The sequence below is a fragment of the Cupressus sempervirens genome, chromosome 5, assembly GCF_028749045.1.
Source record: "Cupressus sempervirens isolate cs-2001-9-10 chromosome 5, ASM2874904v1, whole genome shotgun sequence".
Classification (NCBI taxonomy): Eukaryota; Viridiplantae; Streptophyta; class Pinopsida; order Cupressales; family Cupressaceae; genus Cupressus; species Cupressus sempervirens.
The window spans coordinates 877,155,649-877,178,355 of NC_143122.1; positions in this window are offsets into that span (position 1 = coordinate 877,155,649).

Here is a 22,707-nt window from a genome sequence, read left to right on the forward strand (position 1 = left end):
TGGTAGAGCTCAAGCCTAGTGTTGATATTTGCAGTGGTACTATATCAATGCTTGACTATTGCATTGTTCCAATAGGAGTTCCTCTAGTAGGAAAATTAACCAATTTTTGTATTGCCTCTTGTTCTTTCTCCTTAGGGATCTTCTCCTCTTCTTTGTCCTCTTCAGTTCTACCTTGGTCAATTATAGTTATTTGAGGAGGTGCACCTTGAATTTGTACTATAGAATTAGAGATATCCTTCTATCCTATCTTATCCTTTTCTTTCTCCTTATTAGTTGAAGTTATTGTGACTATGGTGTCAACCTTAGCAAATGTAGCTTGCACTAGTTCCTCTTGTGGTTGTCCACAAGTAGTTGTTGGAGTTTGTCAAGGTGGTTCTTGTGGATCCACCTTCTCATTTGTTATCTCAGCTATTTTCTTTTGTAGTTCCTCTACACTCACCAAAATTAGATTGGTGCACAATTGTGCTTGTAGTGTGGTCTAGTGAAGGATCTTTCTAAGATCCTCTGTAGTTAGTGGGTTGGTGTTCTACCCAAAGGCATCAAGTACATCCTTCACAATTATTGTCTCTATAGATGTAGGTGTTGTTGCATGTGGAGGACTAGGTGGTAGCAATTGTTTGTCTTCCACACTCTGTTCCTATTGTTGCTCCTCAACTATTTCCATATCACCTTTTTGTGTTTCCTTCTCCACTATGACTTCTTTCTTTTCTCTCTCTCCTTCTTTGTCCTTTTCATATTCTTCTTCTTCCTCACCATTATTCCTTCCCTCAAAGGGATCTTCTTGTCCTTCCTTGACTGATTGAAGGTCATAAATCACTTTCCACATGAGAGTGGACTTCTTCACAACATCTTCAATCTTATTTTGTAGATAGCTAAAGGCTTTGTATTTGGCTACAAATTTGCTCCCATGTTTCTTACTTACCATGCTTATTTGAACTTTTGTGAGGTTAGGGATCACATGAGCCAAAGTTAACTTCCTTATTTCCTTCTCCATTCTTATGCAATAATGCCATTTATTTTCCACAATTGTATGTAGCTCCTTAGGCATAGTATTATCAAGTTCAAGTGGAGTATTCTTGAACTTGGCCATCATAGTGTAAATTGACTCTTCCACTATGTTTTACTCCTCTATTCTTAATTTATTGAAATCTTATCTAGACAAGTATGCATTATCCCTAATATTGTGACAAATATTTTCCAAATCTGATTTTGTGGTGTGACTTACCACTCTAAATTGTTCATTATCATCAGACTCTGTCCTTTCCTCATCTGACTCTAGAGGTGCCACATATTTTCTTCTCTTTTTCTCTGTTAGCCCTCCCTATTCTATAGCTTTCTTCTTTTCTTGTTATTTTGTCACCTTTGTTGTTGCCCTTGTATCAGCCCTTGTAGTAGATTTTGTTGGGCTTGCCTTGGCTATTTTCTTTTTTCGTTTAGGCTATGTAGCAAGCTACCTTTGTGCTTTCCTATTTTTGGGTTCTTCCTTAGGTGCATCTTTTCTTGCTCAACACTTTCTTCTTCTTCTTTAGCATCTTCACTCATTTCTTGGGTTAATTCTAGTGGCCCTTTCCCATGTTCCTCTTCTTCTTCTTCATTTGCCTCTGCTATGCCTTCTCCATATTTTTCCTTGAGCTTCTTCACTAGTTTGTCCTTTTTCTTTAATGTAGAAGAAATCTTTATGTCCATATCCACCTTGGATCTCACCACATCATATGTGCCAAAATGTGGGGAACTCTTATCTACCTCCTCTATTAGTAGAGTTTTTATGGTTGTAGATGCCTCATCAATGTTTATCTCATACCCAAGAGGTCTAAGCCATCTTACACTTAGTATGGCTACTTGAATGTAAGTGTAGTAAATATCAACACAAAATAAAATATCATTTGTGTGCTACTCCACAAGTAATACTGGAACCCTAAGTCTCTGTTTCATTAAATTTTTGAAATCTTCAAAATAACTGGTCATTAATGTCTTAAAATTTTCCCTCATTTGTTCAATGTATTCATTCACCAAGTCTACAATGGACTTGTTTGTTTTCCAGCTAACCTTTCCAAAAGATGGGAATTCATTTTGTACATAGAAGAATATACAAATCAAAATTTCTTCAAACTTACATTGGGATCCCTTTATTCTCCTTATAGCTCCTAAATTCTCATTGATCTATTGTAGTTGCAGTTTTGCTAGATTATAGGTATGATCCTTTTTAACAAGTTTATAACCAACATCCACTACAATACAAGGCACATTGTTAATTCTACTAGATTGGTAAAAATTTTACAATATGAATCTAACAACAAAATCAACAAGAGGATCCTTAATGGTATCTATGGTCATGCCTCTCTTGTTCCATTTGGCTCTTGTATTCTTTTCAATAGCTTCTTTGGAGTCACTTCTTAGAGTCTTAGGCCAATCTAGGGTTGGATACCCTATTATCCTATGAACAATCCTTTTTGATATCTTGACTAGCCCATCTTCTAACCAAAAACTACCATCATATATTTTACTAAGCACAATTCTAATCCATTCAATCTTGAAAATAGTAGGGAACTCTAGGCCATGGATTAAGCCCTTCTTTTCAACAATTTGGTATTCTTCCTTCAGCACTCCATTCTCACACAATCTATCATATGCCTCTCTGATTTCCATGTCTCCAATAGCACCTATCTTATAGTTATAAAATCTCCTAACATCTTGCACCATTACTACCTTCGGAGGAATTATGGATAGGGCTTTTTCTGCATCGTTCTTATAGGCAAATTTAGGGATAGGTCAAAAATAAAGTTGCTTAACTTCATTTGATACTAACTAAAATTAAAATCACTCTTTCTCCTAAGGTTTCCTAGAACTATGGGCCATTTCTTTGAACTAGGGTTTAAACATGAAGACATTTTGAAATTTTGTAGCTCGACACTAGCATAAATACCTTGAAATCGATGAAATTGTGCTAAATCTTGGTAGAAATCTACTCAAATGCTTGGAACACTACTTGGAAATTGTTCATCTCTCTTCTCATCTTTTCTCTTTCACTTGTGATGGTAGAAAATGATTCAAAATGCAAAAATATGCCCCTTTTTCATAGCATTTAATGCTTAGTGCATTTACAGCTGTCCACTCAGCTTCTTAAGCATTTTTGCTTTACTTAGCTTCCATTGTCTTCCCAAACACTCTACATATACTAGAGTTTCTCTTACTTAGCTTCAACTAGAATTCCCTTCACTCGACATCCACTACTAACTTGGCCACAAATAACCACTCAACTTCTACTAACTTTGATAGACAACTCGACTTGTATTAGGATTTTACTCGACTTTTGAAAGAAACTTGACAACACTTGGGAAAACTTGAAAGATTTAACTTTAAATCTCTATTCATCTTGATCTCTCCTTTTTAGTACTTACTTGTCTAGGAACTGATGTATGGTAAAAACATTAAATATTAGTTCCACATACCTTCTTTTGCTTAGTTAGATAAAGTGTGATCACTTGACCTTTTGGGTGAGGTGATCCCTTCATTGGATGTTCTACCTCCATCTTTCTTCTTCCATGTTTTATTCATCTCTCCTTTAATGTGTTCAACATCTACCTTCCCTTTTCCTTTGTTGAGCTTTGAGTTGGGTGCCTTTGACCTTGTTGGGAAATTCTTGCTAATATATCAAGTCTTCAAACAACTAAAGCATGTAGTTTGGCACAACCATCTACTATAGTTTCCACTAAAATGTGTTCTTATGGAGTTTTGTGGGATGTGTCCATACTCTTTATAGTAGTGACATCTCTGCCTAGTGTTGTAGTCCCAATTATAGTGATGTCCATGATTGTTTCCCCTTATTGATTGATTAGGTATCCACATAGGCTTTGATCTTCACTCAAAATCTCTATGTCCATACTTCTTGCAATTGTAGTAGTGACCTTCAAATCTTGGCATTTTGATGGTTCTAGTCCTATAGTCATGTGTCTGATGTCCTTGCTTGTTGCACTTATGACAATGACCCATGTTTTTAGGTTTTTCATGTTGATTAGCATTCTTGTTCCTACACACATTAGAGGTATGTCTTTTTTACCACAAAAATTACAAGTAGGTTTAGTATTCTTACCTTTGCCACTTCTATCTTCTACAGTCTTGGATGATTCTTCTTTTTCAGTGCTAGTGTATCCTAGTCTTGAAGTGTCATTGCTAGCTCTTGGTGATTTTAGTAGCTGTTCAAAGTACTTGATAGCCTCATTAGGTTTGTTGAAGCTTTCTAATATTTCCTTCTTTATTTTCAAGTTAGTTTGAAATTATTCATTTTGTATCTTCAGTGTGGAGATCTCAATATCCTTGACATTCAGCTCATGATGTGCATTCATCATCTAGCTTAGGGTGTCTAGCTGCATGTTTGAAATTATTTCAAGTTCAATTAACTTTTCCTCCAATCTATTAGCAAGGTTTCTCTTGTCATCCTCTATCATAGCCTTTTCTTTAGTGGCTCATTTCTTTTGTTCAGTCACTTCACAAAGCATCATGGCTTGTGATTCTTGTTCAAGCTTGAGAGTTATGATCTCTTCTACTTGACCTCTATTCTTCTCCATTATATTTTCTATTAATGTTGCATCAAATTCCTTGGAATCTCCATTTGCAAACACTTTTGAGGTTTCAATCTTCTTGTACTATGTATCAATCTCAGCTATGGCAATCTCTCTTCTTCTCTTTAAGGATTTTCTCAATTCTTCCCTGGATTCTTCTAAAGAATGTAGAATGAGATGTATCTCAATCTCCTAATTTTCTATGATCTTTCCAAGTTTTTAGACTTCCATTACTAGATCTTTTCTCTAAGTTGTAAGGCTTCTCCTTATGAGAACCTAGCTCTGATAACAATAGTTGGAATTTACAAGTGGGAAGATTTACTTCTCAAGGTGGGGGTGAATCAGAAGTAACAAAATTTAACCTCTAAAATATTTAACTAAGATTATTCACATTCATCTGACACATCTAATTAACATGGAAGTAAAGACATGCATGAAAATAGATAACACAAGATTTTGGTCACCTAGAAACCCTCCAAAATGAGAAGGTAAAACTGGGGTGGGATGACACCCACAACTTATCACTACAATAATATATAACTAGTTAAGGTTACAAAGTTTGACCACCATAAATGCTCTACCCTATGAAAGGCCTACCCTATTAAAGGCTTTACACCCTATTAAAAGTGACTTGTCTAAATAATTTACAAACATTCACTTGGATGTTAAAGGATTTATCACCTTGTTAAAGGTTCTACAAAATAGTTGTTAAGCCAACCTATCTTCATAGGATTTTTATTCTCCTAATACAATGGTTAAAAAGTATATTAGAATGTCTTGATCTGATGACTTGCAATCTGTAATTGCTAATTCCAAACCCTTGTTTTTGTCCAATCTGATCTAATCCTTCCTAATCTTACATAATGATATTCAAAGTGCTAATACTCTATTCCGATCAACTTCATTATATAATGTTGTTCTTCCTCTAAGTCTTCTCACCCCTTAAAACTTTTCTAGCATTCACTCATGCATTCCCACATGACCTCTTTCTCTTCTACTCTACTCACCTTGTCTCAACACTAAGTTATGGGGTATCAACCTCCTTATAAAGGTTTTCAAGACTTAGGGTTAGGTATGAATCTATGATCGACATTCATCCTTCTTTTCTTAGTTAGTTCTTTACACTTTTCTTATTGGTTTCATGCTTTCTCCATTTTTTTGATTGGATTCATGTTAATTACATAGGGAATGTAATAGGTTCAATCTTATCTTTTAGATCCTTCAAGATTCATCTTAAGTTATCTCAAAAATAGTTTACATTTGAGTTTGCAAAGGCACATACTCATATGTTGATTCTATGTTACTCGATACTTACTAATTGCTGATGCTTGAAAAATATAGGATGTCTATCTTGCTCCATTCCTATAGTAACTCTCTCTTGCTCAACACCTATACCTTGCTCAACAACTATAGTGACTTGGCATCACTTGTCACTTGACACTTGAAAAATTCTCAATAACTAAAGTTCACTCAGCACCTATTGAATTTCTTTCTTGACACATACTATAGCTTGGCATCTATACTCTAATCAACATCAACTTTATAATTTACTTAAGTGTGTTGACACTCAACTATCAAAACCAATCTGAGACCAATATCCATGTCTTGTTTTTCTCAATTTGTTTAATCTTTTCTTCTATGGCTTTACTCCAATCCACATCTTGTAAGGAATCTCTCATTGTTTTAGGGTCTTTCATGTTTAGCAAGCATGTATCATTTATCAACTTGTGTCTTCTCATTGGTCTAGCATCTTCATCTCCAATGATTTGAGTAGTAGGATGATGTCTCTTGACATATGTGGACAATCTTAGTTCAGCTATGGTTTCTTCATTTGGTCTATCTACTTCAAAGTCATTATGTACATATTTTTCAAGTAGTTTAGCATCTCTCTCATGTACACTAATCTCAGAATCACAATGTGCCTCAACTTCATTCTATAACTCAACATCTCAATGTAGCTTAGCTCTTGAATGCAACTTGACATTCATGGTATGTGACTCGATAGTCACTAAAACTTGCTATTGGTTTGTAGCATCTTCTTAAGCACGCATACCTTCATAAAAATATACAAATGATTTGTATTATTTTGGTTCTTTCATAGGTTGAGCCTTATATGTTTTTGTATATTAATCAAATTTCACATTTGCACTTTCCACAACTCTATTGGTGTTATTATAAATAAATACTTAAAAGATTTACTTCTTGTGGAATAACTTAGGAATATACCTTCTTCACTTTTTGCATCTAGTTTACCAATCTTGAGATATTTGACAATAAATTTTTTTCTTCCAAATAACTAAAAATATTTTGCATTATGTAAGTACTCATACCATAGTTCAAAAGGTGTTGAATGAGTACCTTTCTTGACTTGTACATGGTTCAAGGTATAGACAATTATACTTATAGCTTCTCTCTAGTATTTCAAAGCTACATTTATGTCTATCATGAGTGTCCTAGCATAGTCCATTATAGAACTATTCCTCTTTTCATCAATTCCATTTTGTGGAGGGTTTCTAGGAGAAGATGCATGGTGTTTGATACCTCTATCATTACTGAACATCTCAAATGCATTTGATGTAAATTCTCCACCTCTATTAGATCTCAAACATTATAGACTTTTACCTATTTCATTCTCAACTCTTGTTAAGTAACACTTAAACATTTGGAAAGCATCAAATTTTTGTTTCAAAAAAATAACTATCATCATTCTAGAATAATCATCAACAAGCAACATAATGTATTTATCTCCTTTGTAGATTTGTACTTCAACTGGTCTACACAAGTTAGTATGAACAATCTCTATTATTCCTGTAGAGGTATGAGTTTTACTCTTAAAACTTGTCTTTGTCATTTTGTCTAACTAACATTTTTTGCATATCATATTATCAGGCTTCTTCAACTCATGTAAGCCTTTAACTTTTCTCATGTTACTAATACTAACCAAGTTACCAAAATTAACATGACATAACCTTTTGTGCCACAACCATACATCATCAAATTTTACAATTAGACAAGTAGCATCCTCTACATCAAGGTAGAATGGATTACTTCCAGTTTGATCACCCTTTCCAATCAATTTTCCATCAGCATCATATATCTTAGCAATCTTGTTTTCAAACTCAACCTTACATCGTGAATTATTAATTGTGACATACTCGATAGATTATAGTTAAGTCCTTCAACATAGTAATCATTGTCACATAAAATATTTTCTATGAGTTTGATAGAACCTTTTCCTTTTATCAAGCATGGTGTATCATTACCAAATCTTATAATATTTCAATCATAACAATTCAAGGTAATGAACTTACTTTTATCTCCAGTTATGTGTTGTGAACATCTACTATCAATGATCCATTTTTCATTCTTGTTTACACAAGAAACAAGTGCAGTTACCTTATCTTCATTAGATTTATCCTTCATTGAAACATACACCACTTTATCATCATGTTCATCAAATTCATATTTTGTTTTCTCTTTAGCAATGTAGAAAAACTTCTTGCCTTTGTCTTTGTAATCCTTGTTGTCTTCATCTCTTCTACTTTTGAACTTGTCACCACCTTTGTAGTTCTTCTCTGGACATCTAGCAGCAATATGACCAACTTCATTGCAATTGAAACAAATGATAGGTAATTTATGTTTAAACTTGTCCTTATCTCTACAAAATCTCCTTGCCAGTAGTGCTTTAAAATGATCTACATCCTCCTCATCTGTATCACCATCACTAGACACATACTTTGTCTTTTTCTTCTTCTTCTCATCAGGTTCCTTTAATGATAGCTTAGCTTTGAAAGTAGATTCAATATTTTCAAGTTTGTAATTATCAAAGTTGGATAGCTCAAAAGCAGTGAGCCTACCTGCCAAGCCTTCAAAAGATAGAGTATTCCTTGGTATACATCTCATTTCTTATATTGTAGAAACTCTAATAGAATATATAGGCATTAGTGTTCTTAAAAAATTTCTTAGTATAGTATCATCATCTATTTTACCATTAGCTCCTCTTATTGTACTAACAACATCTTTTATCCTTGAGTAATATTGAGCAATATTTTCATCTTCTTGCATTCTCATATCATCAAACTTACCTCTGAGACTTTCAGCTTTGGCTCTGAGAACCTTCGTGTCTCCTCCATAGATGGTGTTTAGATAATCCCACATTTTTTTTGCACTATCAAGACTTTTGATATCATCAAATTCAGCATAGCTTAGGGTATAGGAAATCTCTAGCATTTCCTAGTTGTTTTCTTTCTTCTTTTTCAGATCCTTGATAGTTAGGGCTCTAGTAGGATCAACATGCTTAGTAGTAATGGTAGATTGTGTATGATCTCTAAGTCCTCTAAGGTGTAGCTTCACCAAAAAAATTCATGCATGAAATTTATCTCCGTTAAGCTTGGGTACATCTCTTTTTGGCATCTTGATCTTTTTGCTTCTACAACCTTCAAACTAGTCCTCTTAAGAATATGGCTCTATTACCAATTGTTGGAATTCTTTAGAATAACTAAGAGGGGGTTGAATTAGTTATCCAAGGTGTATATGTATAAATAAAAAAATTCATAGTTTAGTGAATCCATAAAGCATTTATGATCATGCATGCATCCATAAGACTATGCAATCACTTGAAACTTGTAAGTTACTATCAAATCAATTTGCACAATTGTAAACATGAAATGTATAAAAGATTCAACAAAACACTTGACACAATGATTTACATGGAAACCCAATTTGGAAAAAACCACCAATAACATGCTACTCTTTTTAACTCTTCTAAAGTGATGCCCTATTAAAGGACAACCCTATTAAAGGTTACAATACACACAGTTAAATGTGACCTTGTTAAAGGATTTCAATCACCCTATTAGAAGTGAGTCTTGTTAGAGGAATTTAGACCATTCACTTGGAATGTCACCCTCTTAAATGATATACAAATGACTATTAGGTCAACCTTAATCCAAAGGATTTACCCTAGACTAATACAATTGTTAGAGCATAACATTAAGGCTTGATCTAATAAAAACTTACAAATCCATTTGCAAATTGTAGATCTAACATTTTAGCCCTCCATTCTACTTGGCTTTCACACATTTTAGCTCTAATAGCTTGTTCACCCTTCAAGAACCCATACCCTTAAGCCTTATTACTTAACATGCCAATGGAGACTACCAATTAAGTCATTGAATGAAGCAATACCCTCGACTCCTTGTCTTTCTTAGGTTCTCACACATGATGACCCTTGCTTCTAACTAGTCATCCCTTTACATAGAGAATTGAGATCTTTTTTCATTCATTCTCCATCATCCAATTTAGGGTTAGGATAGATTATGTAGGATTCAAAAAATATACCCCATATATCACTTCTAGAAAATTCTCCTTCAATCCTCTTTAAATTCACCTTAAAATAGTTTACCATGAATTTTGTGCCACATGGTTCACACAATCCAAGAAAAAAATTGCCAGCTTAGATCCATCCAATTTACAATCTTTCTAATAATGCTAATACTTAGCATTAAATTGCTTCTAACACTCAACATCCTCTATAAAATTTCTCAGCATGAACAAAAGTTTACTGGTGCTTGGCATCAACTAAACTTTACTCAGCATCCATTATTTTTCTCACCATACACTAAAATAGACTTTTATTCAGCTAAAACTATTTTTTTTGCTAAGCTTGCACTAACTTTTCTCAACACCTACTATCCATTTGGTGAAGCTTGGTAGACAATTTTTTTTTAACTTGCACTTCTGAACTTTCTTGGTGTAACCAACCTCTGCAACCTTAAGTAGATTATCAATGCACTATGATATCACTATCTTAGCTAATTCTTGTACTCATTTTTATATCATAACTCAACCTTTCCTCCAGGTGTTGTTGTTACATCTTTTGATCAAATCCTCTTCAACAATCAAATAGGTAATTAGTATTTAAATCATATAAATAGTTGTCTTACCAGCAAAATAGTAGGTTTAACATCAGTGAAAAAATAATTATTGAAACACATTCATCATACTTGAATCAATATTTTTCAACAATCTCATTCTTCACTAATATGCCTCATTTAGGGCCTAGCCTTTGGCACATATTCTCATACTTAGGGCTGCATTCATCAATTTTAGGTTTATTGTATGGATTTAAGCCCACACGGAGGGCTACCTATCCAAGCTCATGAGTGGATCCTTGAAGAAAAAATTTTTGGATTTGAAGGCTTGATATAGGCATTTTCTTTAGATGTTTAGCTATGGACGTTGCCTTGTTTTATCTAAACTTGGATTTTTGAGCCAAAATTTTATTTAGGGCCTTCTTGTGGATTAGGCTCAGACATTTTCCATTTAGGCCTAGGAATTTACATTTAGGGTCCAAGCTAAGGCATTTCATGTTAGGAGGCCAGATTTATGTCAAACATAGTGTCTTATTTCAAGGAATCTTGGGTTCAACTATATCAAATCAAATCAGAAAATAGGATTGTTATTGTAGGAAAAAAGGAAAATAATAATTTCAAGAGTCCAGATTATGCCTTTAAAGAGAACTACAAGATGAAGAGTATGATCTAAACAAAGACCCAAGAAGTGAATGCCACCATTTTAATATTAGTTACATTAGTTTTGCTAAATTTCAAGGGAATTAAATACGTGGTTAATCAATATTCTAAACAAGCCAAGCCATTTAATAGTTTCCCAGAAGTTCTAGTGTTGGCCACACTAATACATTAAAAAATTATATAATAAAATGATTTCAACCATATTCATTACACATTTCTAGAGGTTCCCTAAATAATGATAAAGAATGTCTTACTATTATGTTATCATGAACAAAATAATGGTGGAATAAAAATGAAAAACTAAGAAGATATGGAACTCTGATTATAGTCATATGAAGCAATTTACATAAAGGGATAGATGGAAGACATGGGACAAGAAAAATGAGAACAATAATGTTAGGATGACATCATAAACACACCCAATAGAAAACCTATGCATGTACCAAATATTGCTTCAACTCATTTTATCCATTTAGTTACACATAGTCAACTACTGGAGATTTTAGATGGATCCCTACTATTTTAGCATAGCTTTCTATTTTTTTATTTAAGTTTCTACATACATAGATGGATTTAGTCTGCATTGAATTGATGATGGAGTTGAAGGTGATAGATTTGATCATGTGCCATCTTGTCCTTACTACACAACAACATTCCAAAAAATCTCTAAATCTAATTTTACTTAACCACTTGCATTATCTAGTTTCATGAACATATTAATGCATCACAATTTCAAGAATACATGGTAAAAAAAAGGATATATGTGATCATAAAGTAATGCATTGAATTGATGTATACAAGTGTCACATAAGGTGATGAAGAAAGAGATTCCATATGTAAGTCATGTGAGGGAAGTCTATTTAAAATCATTGATCATGCAAGGAAATTTGATATAAACTAGATTACAAAACAAGTAAATACCAACAAGCTAATTTGAAGAATGAAGTCACCTCACAATGTTCCCAAAATTTATAAAATACATGTGCAAGCAAGATTGTGTGCATTTTTTTGTTAAACATAAGAAGATTCACATTATAAGAAAGCAACCATTTTCACAATCATCTTATCAATATAATCTAATTCATTATTTAATTATAAATTTCTATTATTAAATCCTATGAAAAGATGTTTCTTCCAAATAGTGCATCATCCTACCATAGAAAATGTGTTCTATCCTTGGAATACTCTACAATGCCAAATCCACCTTAGAAGATCTTACCATCAAGCATAGACCTCCATTTTCATGCAGTTTTTTCTCTTGCATGTAGTCTAAACCATAGTTATGGGACTTGGACTCACCTCCGACTCAAAAAGTCAAAATCTGACTCAGACTTGGCCAAGACTTGCCAATGACTTAGAAAATCAAAAAACCCATGATATTTAAAGATTTTTAAGGATTTAAAGATTTATTCATGTATCATTTAGTCAATTAACATCAAATACAAAATAATTGAGATAAATAGAAGCTACTTAGCACTCATACACAATTATGCATAGATCACATAAGTATAAGGGCAAATTTATAAAGGAAAAACACTAAATAACGTAATATAAATTTAAATATAGTGTCACTATCAAATATCTACAATATATGAAATCCATAGAATCAATTTCAAATATTAGATATTGTAAGAGGACAATATCTTTTGGCAGACCTCATTTATTATATCCAAGGAAAGGTTGTTGGAATGTTCAAATGGAAAGAGTACTTCTAAGAGGGGGGGGGGGGGGGGGGGGGGGTGGGGGCGTGGTGAATCAAAAGTAATCAATTTTTTTATCCTTTCAAACCCTTAATAATATTTAACTAAAATTAACATGCATGCAAGTAAACATATAAATAACCATAAAATGAAAGCATGCATCAACACATAACAATAAGAGATTCTGATGATCTAGAAAGCCTCCAGGAACAAGAAGGTAACACTGGGGTGGGGATGACACCCACAAAAATTATTGCAACAATGATTTCAACCACTTCTGATGGTTTGCCCTATTAAAGGCCTATCCTATTAAAGGTTGTACACTATGCCAATAGTGACCTATTGAAAGGATTTACAAACACTTTACAAGTGTCACCCTATTAAAGGATTTACATAAAGGTTATTAAACCCACCTAATACATAGGATTTTCTTGACCTTCTCCAAAGGCTCTCCTACCTAGCTATTAAGCTAACCTATCACCATAGGATTTCAACCTCTAATACAATTGTGAGAGAGTATTAGAACATTTGACCAGATTGAATGCAATCGCGAATTGTTAGGTTTAGGCACTTGATCTACTCTTTCACTTTTGATCTCTACTAGATCTGATCTTTGAATATGTTCCCTCTTATGTTTTGATCAACTAGATATATAAATGCTATCCCTTCCACTAAGTCTTTTCTCTCCACACTGAAATTTCACTATAGTCTCCCCTTTTTCTATTTTTCCTCTATTCATACAATGGTGCATTTTTCCTCCTTATAAAGAATGTGAAGACTTAGGGTTAGGTATGGATCTGTGATCCAAATTAAATCTCAAATTCCTACTCATACTTTGCAATTTTCTTATTGGTTACATGCCTTCACCATTTTTCTGATTGGTTGCATGCCAATTGCATAGGGAATGTAAGTGATTCATCCTTATTCTTTTTCTCCTTCAAAATTTCTCTAAGTTGGCTCCAAAAATGGTTCACATCATAGTTTGTGCAAGTACAAACTCTTATGCTGATCCTTCATTGCTTGGCAGATGAATTATTACTGATGGTCAGCACATACTATTTCTAGATTGCTTGGCATCAACTACATTTCCTAGTTTTCTCAGCACCTGTTGTATCCTATATCACTTGGCATATGTTATTCTGAGTTGCTCAACATCTGAATGATTCTGTTACTCAGCACATGAGCAATTCTAGATCACTCGACACTTGAACATTTTCTATATTGCTCGACACATATTGTGACTTGGCACCTATTGAAATTCTGGCTCAGCATCTATTGTGTACTCGGCATGTATGATGAAAATGGTTAAGGATGTTGACACTCATTTGTCAATACTTTTTATTTGACCAACAATCTCCCCCTTTGACATGAGTGTCAAAAAAACTTAACTAAGCATTGATGATCCTAACCTTATAACTCCCCCTAAGTTGATTATGCCTTTGAAATTTGAAATTTTGTGCCAATACGCCTGATCCTTTCTATCTTTTGACTTGTTTTTGCATTCTGAGCCTAAGCATGTATGTTATATTTGATCTATGTGATGTGCCTATATTCCATGTGATTACCAAAAGGTTATATCTCTTCTTCACTCCTTTATTCCTTGTCTCCCTTTTTTGGCTATTTGCAATCATTCTACTCAAAATAAATGAAAGAATGGGGTGAAAGAATGATCAAAACAAAACTTGTCAAAATTTGGTAATTACCCATAGTATTCTACATATCTCCTCCTTTTCTTATTACTCCCCCTATAATATATATCTCTCCCTTTTTTGATGCTAATGTCAAAGGGTTCTATGGAGTAATACCATGTTTGGAAAAAAATGAGTTGTTGACTTCCAAGAGTATCTTCAGAGCTGCATCCTAGTTGTTTAATGCAATATTCAATGACTTGTGTTGGATTGTGTTGATTCCTAATTTAATAGTTTTGAAAATGACCAAGAAACTAGAAAAATGCATCTAAGGCTAGCAAATTCCTATGATGAATGCACCTAACTGCAGTCTTGGCCCAACTATAAGGCATAACTCCTTCTTCACTTCAGGCTCTACCAGTGCAATTATACATAAATCTAAACCTATTAATGTAGATGAAAACCCCTTATATCTCCTAATAGCTCATACAATAACACAGATCTACAGTAGCTAGATGCATATCTATGAAATTCATAAGTTGAGTGAGGGTTAATTCTTTTTAGCCCAACATGAAATACTAAATTTATTTGAATACAAGATTTTGTGCAAATGAAATTCATATCAGCTTGCTTTTGATTTAGTGATCAGTGCCTTATCCATTGAAACATAGAGTCATTACTATCAGGATGACCTAACTTGTTTGCATTACAATCAAGTTTATCAAATGAAATCCCCAAATCCCATTCTTATAAAATATCCCCTTCATACACCCAAAAAACCTATCAAAATGATGAAGCATTTACTTAACTCCTTTAGTCAAAAGCAACAATAGATTTGACATACAACTCATCCAAGTTGCTTTAAATCAAATAAACTTTATTTACTCAATTACAAAGTTAATGGCATGTGAAGAATCGGGACACAGAATAAGAAAACTCAGATAATTCATTGTAAATCCCCTTCTATATTTATCCTTGGAAAGATCAAAATACATAAACTAGTAACACTAAATGAAACTCTAGACAATTCACATAATCCAGCATCAATCTCCATTTATATCAGAAAACAACACCTGAGAATGAACTGAAAATCTACATAGGTGCAGGTGTTTGACCTTCACTACTAGAGCTCAACTCAATAAATAGGAAGCAAAACCAATCACATCCATGGATTCATAGTATAACACTGGAACCCTATTGGTATTACCTAGAGAAAACTGCCAACCCCTACAAAAGAGAAGAAGAAAGCATAAATAGAGAGGAAGCAATTCCCAGATTCATTATGCAACTGACATGTGTACCCTCAAAATTCCTTCCCAAAAAGATGTAAAAGCCTCTCTCTACCTTCTCTTGATAACTTCAAATCAAATCCCATCATTTTACCTCTCAAAGGCATCAAATATCTCAGAAATCTAAATGATGAAAGGATGCAACTGATTTCTGATGTTAAAATGAACACAAGGTCAAAGTAACAAATTAGTTGAAAAGTAACTTCTAGAATGCAAGAAAACTATTTAAAGATGATTTTCTTCACATTCAGATCCCAACAAGTCTTTAGAACTATCCTCTAACCAATTCTGATGCTCCATGACCAAATCTATCTATTCTGTTGCCAATGCCCCAGAAATCACAAACTAACCTATAGTAGAAATTGGTGAATACCTATGCACAAACTAACTTTAGAAATGGAAAATTTGGATTCTCTCAATTTCGATGGCATATTGGAGTGCCAATTTTTTATTAAAAAAATGCTTAGGTTATGGTCCTCTAAAGTTTCAGGTTCCCATTCATAGGTTTGGACACATTTTGCAAAAATTTAAACTTTTCATAAAGTTTAAACTATATTAAAGTTCATACATGATTTAAATGACTTGCACGTTTAGAAAACTATAATATATTAAAATTTATGTTTTCTCAATTTTTTTCCACCATTCTCCATCTAGGTCAAACTTAGTTTGACCATCCCACCATGTGTCATCACGTGATTGGCTTAGGCTTATACAACTGGGTGCCATGTCATAGCTTCCTCATCATGCTATATCATACTCGCTATGTCACTATACTAATGGGTGAGCGACTTCCCTTTGGTGATATAGTGATGTCCACTGGATTAGCCACGTGGCACAATCTAGTGCATCTCTGAGATTTACCCACCATGTCACAACCTACCTTGGAAATCATGCCACATGGCACCTTATAGTTGATCCAACACTCTACATCATCATCTCATCATCTTTTTGGCTACCACTTGGTGCTACCTGATTCGCTACTCTGTATCCTGGGGGTAGGACCCATGTTGCATTTTCCCTGAGTTTTTCAATGACTCACTATGTCACTAGCCAGAAATCCTAAACTTTCCTTCTAGCGAGGTAGCGAGGCACCAGATTTTTGATTTTTTTGGCGACCTCAATCCTACTGATGTTACATTGTTCTGCGTGCTCATTCATTCAAAATTTAATCTTTGACCAACTAGCCACCATGACGGGCTCACCATGTAGTCACTTGGCTTACAAAAGCCCACATGCTTCAGACATAGTACCTACTGGGTGCATTTGAATATAAACACAATAAAATCTGTAGTGCCCCCAATGTGGGATAAAGGGTTTAGATTACGATTTTCCCTTTTGAATGGCCAATTTTTTGCAATCTTGGCACCCACGGCTTTGTTCTTTTAATGCGTGGGGTCTCCTATTCCTAGCTGGATATGCTCACATGGAGATGCTTCCTTGCGATGAAAATGGAGTTCTTTGTTTAAAGAAAATGTGGCAACTTTTCCCTATCATTTGATGGTGGTTCTCTTGTAATTTGACTGTGTGCCTCTTACACTTGCGTGAGTTTCTTCTCAATTCACTATGACTTTAACTCACCTGCTAACTAACTCTTCGTTTGAATGCAGGTTCTTTCCTTTGTTTACTGCATAGAAAGGCTTTTTATATGCATTGGCTATCGTTTTATTTAGTGCTTTCATTATCTCCATGGTGGGATGTCATAGACATCTTCAAGGAACATAGATTCATTTTCTTGTTGTGAGGTTGCATTTTAAAACTTTGACTGCAATTAAAAAAAACTCCCTTTGTTCTTAGTGTGAGAGTCTTTTGTAGTGCCTGCCCCTAGTTCACATTTCCGTTATCAATACCGAACTCTTTTAGGTTAGTTTTATGCTTATGATTAGAAGCATTGTTTTAAGATTATCAGATATTGTTCTACATTCAGTTGATTATATGATGAGATTACTTGATACTCTATACTTCATGTGTGTATGATGATTAGTTAGATGGTTATTGTACATGTTTTCTTATGAATACTTACCCCATACTTGCATGTGTATGGTGTGCGTGTTTTTCTTCTTTATGTATGGCATTTCTGATGTGGTTAAGGAAGGGAGTCATAGTCACCTGCTAGTCAGGATCTATACGATGCACCACTTCCTGCCATTGCCTATTTAGCTTAGAATATTGTGTTTGTACATGCATGGATTTTATGTAGGTTGTAGGTATCGGATATAGACTTCCTTGAATTTCCAGGATGAGCGTACCCTATCGCATTATCTCAATGGTAAGAGAGGGGAGATAAATCTTAAGTCCAAATCCTAAACTCTTTAGCCATTAGTCCTAATTTATAATTAGGACAAGTATCTGAGTCGAGTACCCTCTGAATGTGTCGAATGACGTCAATTTGTGATTATAACCCTTTAGTTTGATTTAGTATGTGTTTTGTTATAATGGGATTTCGTATGTTGCTTTATGAGTCTTTGGTGTATTTTTCTATTAATTAAGTTTAATTAAAAGATTAATTAATGATTTTATTTAATAAAAAATTATTATGAGATTTTAATATTTAATTATATTAATTAATTGAGAAATTAATTAAATAAACAAGAATTAAATTTGAAGATAAAGTTATAAGTTTAAATTTAGAACATGATAATTTTTATTTAATTTAATAATAATATATATTTAGAGTTCATTTTTAGATAAATGCTAAATATTATTATTATTTAAGTTAATAAATATTTTATCAATTAAGTTCTAAAATAAATTAAAAAGTGAAAAGATATTAAATTATTAAAAATATTTTAGTTCACATGATATATGCATGAGATTAAAATAATAGAAATTAATTAAAAGATAAAACATGTGAATTCAATAAAGATATTTAATTGCATGGAACCAAATTTTATAAATTAATAAAAAATAGAAGTCAAGTGGAAATTAAATAAAGTTATTTAAAAATTCATTTAACGTGCATAAAAAGATAAAGAAAAGATTAATAAAAAGTTAATATGGAGTTAAGGGTTGCGAGTAAGGAGTTCTCCCAGGTGAATACACAATCAGTGCCCTGATTTAAGGAGAGAACTCTTTATCACAATTAGAGGGTTCATTTTTTATGGACAAGAATTTGGAGACGAAATTTGGAACAAGAATTTTGGGGATGGTTTTGGAAGAGGATTTTTGGACACAAATTTAGGGAAGCAAATTTTGGAAGTGAATCTTCTCACAATTCTCGATTGGTTCTGTGTTAGCATCAGGTTCAGGTAGGCTCTTGTGTTGTGATCACTAATTTGAATTATGAAATCTGATATTCCTGTCTACTTCGTGTTTGTAAGAACTTGTCTTCTCGAATGTGCCAATTCTTCGTTCAAGGTCTTTTGCTATTCGATTTCATTGTAAATCAAGATTTAAAAATAAATTTTATTTTATTTTTTAAAAAAAAAACTATTTCGAAAACCTTGTTCAACAATTGAAGAAATTAGTCTTAAATCAGGATTTGGGTTTTAATTAAATGGAATTTGAGAAATTTAATCGGGATAGGGTTTTGGAATTAGAAAAAAACAAAACTTTGAGTCGGGAAAGAAATACGATTGATTAATTATATCAACTCAAATTGGCAAGAGTTTTAAAAATTATTATTATTATTATTATATGTAAATGATTAGAAATTTATTTTTATTTAAATTTTATAATTGATAAAATTTAATAAAATAAATTTACTTGAAATCAATGTAAATATATAAATATATATATGTGATTTTATTTTTATTTAAAGAATGTACTTATAAAATCTGATTAGATGAATTAATTTAATTAAAACAAATATTTTTAAATGAATGAATTTTTACATACGAATGGGGAGGGAATCCTATAAAAGAAATTTTTAATTAATAAAATAATAAAAATAATATAATATATTTTTATAAAAAAATACCCCATGTACCTTGATTGGTCGGCGTGAGCACGGGGTGCTTTAAAATCGGCGGCCTATCTTATAAAGAATACGTTTAAGTTTATAAACTTTTTTTATTAAGACTTTAGATTAAGTAAGATATATTAAGGGTTTTATAAACTTTGAAGTTTTTTATAAAGTTTTATTATATTTTAATTAAAGTAAGATACATGAAAAGTTTTTATAAACTTTTATTAATATTTTAATTAAAGTAATTTGTTAATAGTTTTATTTATATTTTAATTATTATTTTAATGTATAATGTTTATTAATAAAGTTTATTAATAACTTATTAATATTTATTAAATAATTCACTAATACTTAACTAATAAGTTTAATAATTAATAAATAAGATTAATTAATGATTAACAGATACTATTTATTAAAGAATTTTGTTAATAGATATTGAATATTAATTAATTATTAATTATTAAATAATTAATAATTATCAATTTAGAAAGGAAAATGGATATTGGAACTAATTGGAATTAAGGATAAAATCATGATAATTATATTGATTATTAAAAAAAATGATTATTAAAAAAATTGGGGTTATTTTTATTTAATGATCAATTATTATTATTTTAAATGATTATTAATACTTTTAAATCATGATATGATTACTTCTACTATAAGAACATGAAAGGGATTAATTTGTAACGGTAGACTATCAGTTCTATTTGTTTAAAAAAATTACATTCGACTAGAAATGGAAACCTCACATTAACTCAACAATATATTATCAACCAATTTGAAATATGAGACTATTTACTTGAACTCAACACTAAAACTGAAACCCTCTTGTCTAACTCAAACTATGTGTTTTCTAATTCAACCAAACTGTGGATTGTCCTATTATGTGTTCTTTGTACTATCTATGCTTTGGGAGTTTGGGGGTTGTTTAGTTTGACCAGTCTTAGGTTGTTACCAGAGGCTCGAGGGTTATGTGTTTATGATGTCATGCTGATATCAGTCTCAATTTTTTATACCTGACCTTGGTAATGTGATGCTATACTCTATGATGAGATGTATTTACTATTGTTATTGCTTTCCAGTTTCCTTGTGTGAAGCTGAGGTGTATGTATATGAGATACCTGACTTAACCATTTTCGAGTCTCGGTCAGTTATATTTAATAACCATTTTTCGAGTCATCAATTAGTTATACTTGGGTTGCTTTCTAGTCACTTTGAGAGGACTGATGTGTTTTGAGTGATTTGTTCTTGATAATGTCGTGTTGTGACACGTTTTGACTTGACCATTTTGGAGTCTTCGATCAATATTGTGATTTATTATTGGGATACTTTTTGGTTTCTTATTGGAGAACCATTGGATATTGTGACTTATCATTGATGCCTTCAGTTGCTGATAGAGAACTGTTGTGATCATTATGATTATGATTTGATGCTTTCCAATTTCTCATGGAGAACTGATGTGATTATTGTGGCTTATCTTTTGATGCTTTCCAGTCGCTTGTATAGGGCTGAGGTGATTTTGTGATTTGTGATTTCATGTGCCTAGGGTAGGTTATTTATGTGTAGTGTCGGGAAGTGGCTTGCAATGGGGGTCGAGGCCCTAAGTGGCTACCAGGGTAACTCATTGTAAGTTGTTTTAATAAGTCATAAAATTTACACTAAATGAGAGTAAAATGAACCTAACAAGATTAATTGTATGTTCTCTCCCATGCCTTGAGTGCTAGTATAGACTAGGATGGGGTAGAGAGAATGCTTGGTTATGACCTTGCATTCCGTAGTATGCCTCGTCAATATGAGAGGATACTAGTGGCCGCAGGGATCACTAGGGACCCAAGATTCTGAAGGGATTGCTCGGGTAGCTTCTACGTGACTTTTGTAATGACACTTTTTCGCTTGCATAGTAGATTCCCTACATGTCTTTGTGGTGCCTCTAGGTCTAGATGTTGATCTATGTGTTGGAACCCTTGAGTTAGTATACTTTTAGGATTTCCTAGACTTAGAAAGTACTTGTGATTATGTGATTTGATATCCTATTTGGGACTTGAGATTATCTCCTCAGCGCGGTGGGAGTGGACCATTTAGGTTCCACGCGGTCGAGTGGTAGTGCTTTTTACTCTTACCATTTAAGATCCATCCGTTCGTTGCTACTGTGGCTGGAGCTTCTTGGGATGCTTGTTTATCATGATTAGGTGATATTATTTACTTATTCATTTATTTATATGGATGGTTAGCATGTTAGATTTCTTTATGCATATGATGTAGTATGTTTTAGGAGTGATGTCCCTATTACTATAGTACCAATGATCTCTTCGATGATTTGGGATGTTATGCATGGGGGATGGCTAGGACTCATGGTGGTTTAATGATGCCATTGATGGTTGGTAGGAACCATGCACTTAGATTAGTTGTGTTTTATGATAGATGGATAGTTGTATTTCATGGTTGATGTTTATATCTTTTATGATGGATGGATGTATCATGTATAGTATATGGTTTCATTTATTTTACTGTACTTTGTATCATGGATTCTTGGAGGATGGTGTATCTTTATTTCTACTTATGTATATTTTTTTAGCCTTTCATACCCTGTGACATGTACAGTGGATGATTGAGCATTCTGAATTAATTTGCCAAGAGGCATTCAGAACAAATGTATATTAGATGGACATTGGACTTTATAATTATTCTTTCATGTGGATGTGGTAGTTGTTAGACTTAGATTAATTAAATTTAAATGTGACTCAAAATCTTGGGATCCTTAGGGAATGTAACCTATTATGTATGTTTGTTGATGATTACATGTTATTGCTTCCACTACTATGTGTTTGATGTGTATGTTATACTTTCTTGTTTAAAAAAAAAAAAGTTTGGCAAACTTAGTAAAACTTTAGGTTAATTCTTTTGGGTCTCTTGGTGGGACATTACATCTTTGCTCACGGCCTTGCACGTCCTCCGTCTTTTCAAATGAAAAGCTTTTCCTATTACTTTTTCCCTACTAATTGCATGGGATTCCATCTTCTTCTCTTCAAAAAAAAACTTTTTCCCTTCTTTTATGCGTTCTCTATTATTTTGGCGTGTTCTATTTTCCTTT